Here is an 8,486-nt window from a genome sequence, read left to right as displayed (position 1 = left end):
ACTGTTCCTCTCTTCACTCCATCTCTGTGTCTGTAGGTGGAGAGCAGCACCCCTAAGATTAAGCCTACTAATTTTAGCATATGTATCAGCATCTCATATCCCGTTCAATGATTTCACTTTCTGCAAAGACTGTTCTGTGTTAACATACTCTGATCCTCTCAAACTTCAAACCGCACTATTCATGAGAAAATAAACAGGCCTCACCCTTCACAGAGACATATGGAGCCATCAGATGAGATTCTTCAATTTTCTGGTCCTCATTACACCAGATCTTCTGCACAGCCCCAGGTCATCTTAGCAAAGACCCACCAGTGCACATAAGCTTTGGAGATGAATTTCCTCCCACCAGCCTGTGTCTCCGGATGGTACCTCCTGAGTCATTTATGTGTTACAACTGCAACCTTTCCCTCGGTGATCAGAGAGATAAATCTCATGGAGGCAGGCAGGCAACTTTCCCATCCTATCACTGCTATATTTTTGCTGCCAAGGACACAATAAGTAGTCAGCATTATAGCTTCTGAGGCTGTGGCTACAGAAATGAAAGAGGCCGGGATAGAAAGAACACAGAAGAAGACTTCCACTTCCAGGATTCTACTAAGAGAAGATCTGTGGCCACAAGGGGTCTCTACTTTAGTTTGGAGGCTTGCTCCAACTTCAAAAATACTTCTTTAAATATACATATATACATTTTAAATCCTTTGAAAAATATACTTTGTCATCCTTGATTTTATGTCAGATAAACTCATTTCAAAATTTGTACCACAAGATGAAATAAATGAAATAGAAAATGACCACAAGTGATGCTTACTCTTCTTTCCGTCCATATCTGCATGGATTTTCCGAGCCAAGAATCCGCTTTTGTACACAGCAGCATTTGGGTCGTGAGGAATGTCCAAAAACGGGTTAGTGGTGCTCCCGATGCGGCTGATGGTCTTTGGATGCGTTCCATTAGCCTTCTCATCAGTGCCTTCTGAGGGAGACTTTTTTTTCTCTTCATCATCTCTGAAAGGAAGAAGACACAAAGACTGAGACAAGCGTCCACCACAACATTCACCAAAGTTATCCAGAGCCATGAACTCTGTCTTGCAATGGCCTGTAAGTCTTCATAACCAACACCATGGTGACAGTTACCATTTACTGAGTGCTTCTCATATTCCAAGTATTGAAGAGCAGGATAGTCTTGTAAGACCAATATTACAGATATTAGTATTTAACAAATACATACCCAAAACCAAATGGAAAAAGAGATGAGGGCACGATTATCACATCTCTAAAGCCTCTTCTGCATTCACCTAGCACTAATGATGCTTTCATGTTTATTTCCTTTCAAACAGCTTTTTGAAAGTGATTATGATTCTGAATTTTGTATTTGGCAGGGCTTACCATAGAGGTTGAGCTATAGGAAACAACGAAAAATTCATAGCTTAAGCCTAAGGAATAGTTATGTCTGCCAAACAACCAGTCTCATTCCAATTATCAGAACTCCAAGTGAAGCTGCCAGTGGACTAGGATGATACAACCTTGGGCATCTTACACATGCTACACTTGCAACCACCATAAAGGCCTGGGCCACCATAGCAGTCACTAAGAGAAGCCCTATGTGCCTTGCCTGCTTTCTTGAGTCACTGTTCCTTCCAAAATAGGAAATTCAAATCAGATCTTGTAATATGCAATAAGCACAGAGGAGGCAGAAGATGGATGGTTGAGTTTGCTTAGTAAAGGGGAGGGGATGGTGGAAGAAAGTGAAGAAGCGCTCATATATGGCTGAAAAACAAAATCCCATAATAAATACATCTGTGTTAGTGCTGCTACTTCATTTTCCTGAATTTGCTTTAAAATTTAAACTCTTAGCTATCTTTTTAAATTAAACTGATTATAAAATCTTTTATTAAAACTTCAACATAACAATCAGTGAAATGTATTTTAAATTACAAAATCAATAAATCATCAAAAGTATTTAAACACTGGTGGTCATACAAAAATAGGCTTTTTGCTCCATTGGTATTTTATGAGTCACTGTAAGATATATGAACTCTTAAAGACCAAATTTTACTTTTATTTTACAATAATTTTAACCTTAAAGACCAGTACACTGTTAACATTAGTAAAAATAGCTATGGATTAAATTGAAATTTCCTTTTCATGAACCTCAGTGTTTTCAAATTAACTGTTTTTCTATTCCAGGACCACATCCATGATCTTACTGTGCATTTAGTTGTCAGGTTGTCTGAGCTATAACACTTACTGAATCTTTCCCAGTCCAACATTCCCTTGACATTTTGAAGACAAGTGGTTAATTGTTCTGCAGATTAAATTAGGCTTGTCTTATGTTTTCTCATGACCAGATGATGGTTACATTTTTTGAGCATAACACAGATGATAAACCCATCCTGGTGCATCAGATCCAAGTAATAGAGGTGATCAGTGATACTAACCACGATTATTTGGTTAAGAGAGAATCTGACAGGATTTTAGACTGCAGATTTACTATTTTCTATTTTGAATGTTTGGGGAGATATTTTGTTAACCGTGAAAGCATCTTATTTCTTCTGTTTATTTTCAGCTAATAACATTAGCACTCTTAAATGGATCTTTGCTTATTAAAACAAACTCATTTATTTTACATTCCTCAGTAAATGCGGATTTTTAAGAGGGTGGTGGGTGGCAGAAACTGAACTCAGTATCTTACACTTGTCAGCCAGGCACTGCACTGCTGAGCTATATGCCCAGCTCCATGAATGTGGATATTTATAACACTTAAAACAGTGTTAATGTTAATTAAAACATTATATCCATTCCTTAGCAACCACATACTTGCGTGTCTTCCATGACTACCATCTTAACTTTCCTAGGATGGCATCTAAATGGCTATTTTCACTTTACAAAATGCATTTAAAATTCATCCATATTATCATGTCAGTCAACAGTTCATTCTCTGTGTAGCACTATGTCATTTTATGAATATACTAGCTTATTCACCTACTGAAACACAATTACAGTAGTTCCTAGTTTTATATTTTTAAAATAAATTATTTGTGCTTGCAAACACCACCTTGCCAACAATATCAAGTATAGTATTATCAATCTCATATACATCAATCCAATCCAGAAGGGAAATTCTACCCTTCAAATAATTTATTCTGGATGAAAAAGATGTGGTATTTTTATACAATGGAGTATTACTCAGCTAAAAAGAATGATAAACTCGAAGCCTTTATATTGAAGTGGATGCCACTTGAAGATGTACTCATAAGTGAAATAAACCAGACACACATATGGTAAGTATCATATAGCCTCCCTAGTGTAAGAACTCAAAAGAAGAAATAAAAATAGAAAGGTATAAAACAAATAAAAGGAAAGTGAGAACTTGAGGATTAGACAACAAAGAGAGGGCAAGGAGAAAAGCTAGGAAACATGATGGGGCCAAAACCATACATTTATATGCACAAGAAGGTTAAGGCAACGATTCTGAGAATCTTCAGCAGGTTTTTGAAACTAGCAGTTAATTGGTTAGGATACTCATTCTAACTATATATGCTGATACCTGTGAACTAAGCAACTGCACTGAAGATAGCAATGTGTAACACTAGGGTCATGCTTGGAATGCCTGTTATTCTGTTCTTCTAAATATGTACTGCTTGCCATGTCATAGCAATTACTGCCATACTGTCTCTCAAGCAAATGTCTGTTTAAAATAAAAAGGGTAACAAACGAAAACAAGAGACAAGAAACAAAAATGTAACAGGACTGTCCTGCTACAGTGCTGTATATGGTTAGATTTCTAAATTTCTGGGTAAAAATGTAATTGTTTATTCCTATTTTTTACAATAGTTTTTACTTTTTTTTCTTCACATCTGTATGGACTTAAAGTTTAACATATCAGGGCCAGGGAGGTGGCTCAGTAGAATAAGCATTTCCTAGGCAAGTGCAAGGGCCTGAGTTCAATCCCCAGTTCTGGAGGAAAAAAAGAAAAAAAGAAAAAAAAAAGTTTAACATATCAATACTTAAAGGAAAATATCTGTTTCATGTTCTGTCTAAGATGTTTGATATTCAGACAGATAGTGAGGTTAAGCTCAACTGTCTATGTTATAGGGTAATAATATAATTAAGCTTCTCTTCTGGAGGGTTAACAACTTAAATTTGCAGACCAAAAATTAGAGAAAAAGAAGGGCTGAAAGGACAGCCAACACTTTGGGCCTAGCCTTTCAAGGTCGTGAGGACTCAGGACATAGGAGAACCTGTACGGTAACATCCTGCAACTCAGTAGTGTCCCAAACTTACTGATCAAGGAGATTATGGGGCAACAGAGGAAAGTGATCAATGATATAGAGTGTGCCTAAGGAGAGTCACATGGAGAGAAAACATTCTGTCAGGCTTGCACAGAGAGCAAATTGATCAAGCAATGGCCGTGACTCATCCACATGGCTGACACCGACAAAGGATCTACAAACTGTGGTACAGGGTTTCAGGGTAAATACTGAGGGGATTTGACTGATCTTGTCAGATACAAAAGTTACATTTCTCGTTACATAGGTCTTGCTTTATCTTGGTCTTAACCATCCAGCAGAAAAGTATAAAATTGAAGTATAAAAAGTAAAGTCATATTAATATGTTGAGATGTCAAAGGCTCAAGTCAACAACTTCTGATACTGCCAGTCCTACAGATAACCTACTACTATTATAGACTACAGGACTACATTGGATTATTTTGATGAATTCACATACCTACAATATTTAAATGGCAATGGAATACCTATCTCTGAAAAAACTAAACAAGAGTATATACAAAATAGGATAGATATATAGCTACTTTTTATTAATTCAATGAGAAGAAAGATTTGTACTAATAGTGTTTGGATGGGATATCATGTCTGCATTTTTGTACTATGAATAATCACTATGAAGACAACAATATACAATGTATTAATTATTGAAACTGTCCTATTAATCGGTTTTGAAACTCTCATTGCTATTTCTCAATAAAATTAATTTAAAAAAACAAATAATTTATTCGGTTACAAATAATTTTCATACTGTTCTAGCCCACAGCAAACATCATACTCAGTGGAAGAAAGTTGAAAAATTCTCTTCCAAAATTTGGAATGGCCAAGGGATGACAATTCATGCCACTTTAACTCAGTAGAAGACTGGCAGTCCTCCTTACTTAGAGAAGATGAAATACAAAGGCATCCAACAAGGAAACGAAGTAAGATTGTGTCTATCAGCTGATGATATGATCTGTTTATGTATTTAGTACAAGACCTAAAGAGTCTCGCTACCCAGATCAGACTCATAGTGATCCTCCTGCTTTCAGCCTCCCAAGGGCTGGGATTCCAGGTTCGTGCCAGCACACCCAGTCTCAATCACTGTCTCAGTGTGCCCTGGGGGCACAGCCGGCATGGCACTCGGAGACTGAACCCCAGCCCCTGTGTCTGCCCAAGCAGGTGCTTTTTAATCTGCTGAGCTATCTGGCTGGCCTGATATGATCTGATATACAGGAAATCCTAAGGACTTCACCAAAAAACTTGTTAAATTTAGTAAAGTTGAAAGTTACAAGAGAAACATACAAAAATTGATGGTGTTTATATAAAGCAAGAAAAACAGTCTGAAAAAGAAATGAAGAAAACAATCCCCTTTACAATAGCATCCAAAACATTAATAATAAGCAAGGAGAATAAAGATCTACGCACTGAAAACTATGGAAGAAATTGAAGACAACATGCACAAATGGAAAGTTATCCCATGTGAATGCACTGGACAAATTAGTGTTATTAAAAGATCCATCTTATTCAAAGTGTGATTATGGATTCAATACCAACCTATCAAAATTTCAATGTTATTTTACAGAAGAAATAGAAAATAATCCTAGAACTCCTGTGAAACTAGAAAAGACCCCAGATAGCCAAATAAAAGCAAAAACATCAAAGCTGTAGGCATCACACTCCCATCTGAGGAAACTGTCATTCCTTGGTATCACCAAGGAAGTCATTCCAGGACTCCTCAAGGACACCGACAGTGTAGAAGCTCACATTCCCCATACTGAATGGTGCAGTATCTGTACACAAGCTGTGCACATCCTCTGGTGTAGTTGAAGTCATCTCTGTATTACTTATATGAATATAATGTAAATTCTTTGTAAATGGCTATTGTATTGTTAGAGGGTAAGAAAAAAAACCTATACATATTCACATAATACACAGTTTCTTTTCAAATTTTCATTCTGTGGTGGGTTGAATCCACAGGTGTCAAATCCACAGATAAGGAGGGGTGACTAGACATTATAAAGTTGTAATAAAAACAGATAGGGGGATCCTCACTCCAGCCAGCACGCAGGCCCAATGTGTGATTCGAACTTCCTCCAACAGACAGCCCGGTGTGGAACCCTGTGGCAGAACTCCCTACAGAGAGGCTAGAGGCAAAACCCACCCAGCTGATCCAGGAGCAGAACATCTTGCCAGAGTGGCCCAGAGGGTTATGGCTATAGCAGGAAGAAGTGGAGCACAGCAGCCAGACCCAAGCCACACCCACCTGAACCAGCTTGAACTTGGTAGATCCAGATCTGGTGCTAAGGTAATAACTGCACCAAAGCTCTACACCAAGGTATTTGTAAATGACACATCTAAAAAGGTGCTAATATTTATCCATGTAGCTATGAGTAAAATAATTCATTAGCAAGAAGGCAATTTAAAATGTGTATAGAACATTTACTAAAAGAAATACAAATGGCTAATAGACACGTGACCAAAATGTTCAACATCTCACTCTGGCCACTAGAGAAATGCAGACTAAAACAACACTGAAATTCTATCTTATTCCAGAAAGAACAGCTATCATCAAGATAGCAAGTAGTAACAAAATCTGGTGAGGCTGTGGAAAAAAAGGAACCCTTTCTATTACTGGTAGGAATATAAACAAATACAAGCACTATGGAAATCAGCATAAAGATTCCTCAAAAAAAACAAACATAGAAATTCCAAGCAACCCTGCTGTTCTCACTGTGGCTACCTCCCCAAGAAGTTACAGTGACATACCCATATCTGTGTTTATAGCTGCAAATTCATAACAGTTAAACCTTGGAAGTGGCTTGTATGTTCATGAACAAAGTGATTTTAAAAAGTGTAGTGTGTATATGTAATGGAATGCTACTCTGCTGTAGAAGAGGATAAATTTCAGTCAGTTGTAGAAAACTGGATGTACCCCGAGACCAGAATGTTAAGTAAAATAAGTCAAACACACATTTTTAAATATCACATAGTTTCTCTTACATGAGAAACCCAAAATATAAATGAAGAGCAAAATAATTAATAGATGCTATGGTTTGGGTTTTTTGCAAGGTGGACAATATAGTACAGAACATGGTTTGTAATGGTATTTTATAATGAATCACCCAAGAATAACATACTACAAGTGCAGGAACTCTATCCACATACTAAATACTAACAAGTCCAGTTGAGGGCCTACAGCTCATAGCAAGGCCTCCCACTAGTCCAACTGGAAGCCTAGAGCCCACAACAGTCCCATGCAGGCCGCTTCATGGGTCTGTGCTGGAATGCCCCAAAAGTCAGTGGTGGAAGCTAGGAGGTCTATGCCACTGGGATGAAGGATCTGTGCTAGCAGGCTTAGGGATCTGAACTGGAGCTAGGAAGCAACGCTCAAGTTAAGTGCCAGAGCTCCCCCAAAAGTACCATAGTCATCCTTAGCAACAGTGAGGTCCTGAGCTCCTTCGATGATGTGGAAAGCCGAGTTCCCATCAGGAAAGCCAATGTGCCAAACTTCATGAGGCTGAGCAGCGCACCATCTTCCCCCCCCAGAGCCAGGAATTGATGCCCAAGATGAGGACCCAAGCTTCTCCAAAGTTCATTGGGAAAGCCAGCATGACAAGGTCCTCTAGCAGAACAGCCCATGTGAACTAGCAGCTTCCAACAGCTTCTCCAAACAGCATCCCTAACAGCATTTGGGCAGCTTCTCCTGTTCTGCCTTTATGCTGCTGGCAACAATCCTCAGGTGGGCTTCCTGCACCCAGCACCACGCTAGCTTAATTTAGGTGGGTGTAAGAAGCTGACCACTAGTCAGCTATCCATCACAAAAGGTAATAGAAAACAGGCAAATATTTTGCAAGAGTGGAGAGCAAGAGAAGGAAGAAGAGGTAGGAGAGGGTACACAAAAAGAACTAAGATGTGGCAAACATGTTCTAATTCCCCACAAAGAATGTAGTCACTATGTACTGTAAACGTACCAGAATCAGTAAACTTTAAAAAATATTAAGAGCAGAAAAAGTAAAACCACACAGTGTCACCTCACATCCATTAGAATAGTTACTGTCAAAAACACAAATTGGAGGTGCCTCCCCCACCCCGCCCGCCGAGTAGGATTTTTTGCCGAGTTCCGGGAGCCCCCAGACCCAATCCTAGCCCAGGTCCTGTGAGTGTGCGGAGAGTTTCCTGCTACCCTGCGCCGGCTGGACCAGTCCCAGCCCAGGCGCAGCG

At 38.8% G+C, this 8,486-nt stretch overlaps 1 long non-coding RNA gene across 1 annotated transcript; it reads right to left on the bottom strand.

Annotated features, from left to right (window-relative positions):
- Window positions 1–813: 813 nt before the first annotated feature.
- Window positions 814–7,851, bottom strand: LOC111814903. The gene is made up of 3 exons (XR_002819762.1): window positions 7,841–7,851; window positions 5,941–5,948; window positions 814–1,002 (listed from the first exon to the last, which is right to left on the bottom strand). It is a non-coding gene; the product is annotated as an uncharacterized LOC111814903 (long non-coding RNA).
- Between the last annotated feature and the right edge of the window lie 635 nt (window positions 7,852–8,486).

Source organism: Octodon degus, unplaced genomic scaffold (genome assembly GCF_000260255.1).
Source record: "Octodon degus isolate 3935 unplaced genomic scaffold, OctDeg1.0 scaffold01444, whole genome shotgun sequence".
Taxonomy (NCBI): domain Eukaryota; kingdom Metazoa; phylum Chordata; class Mammalia; order Rodentia; family Octodontidae; genus Octodon; species Octodon degus.
The sequence above is the reverse complement of the archived record's forward strand: the minus strand, read 5'-3'. Positions and strand labels throughout refer to the sequence as shown.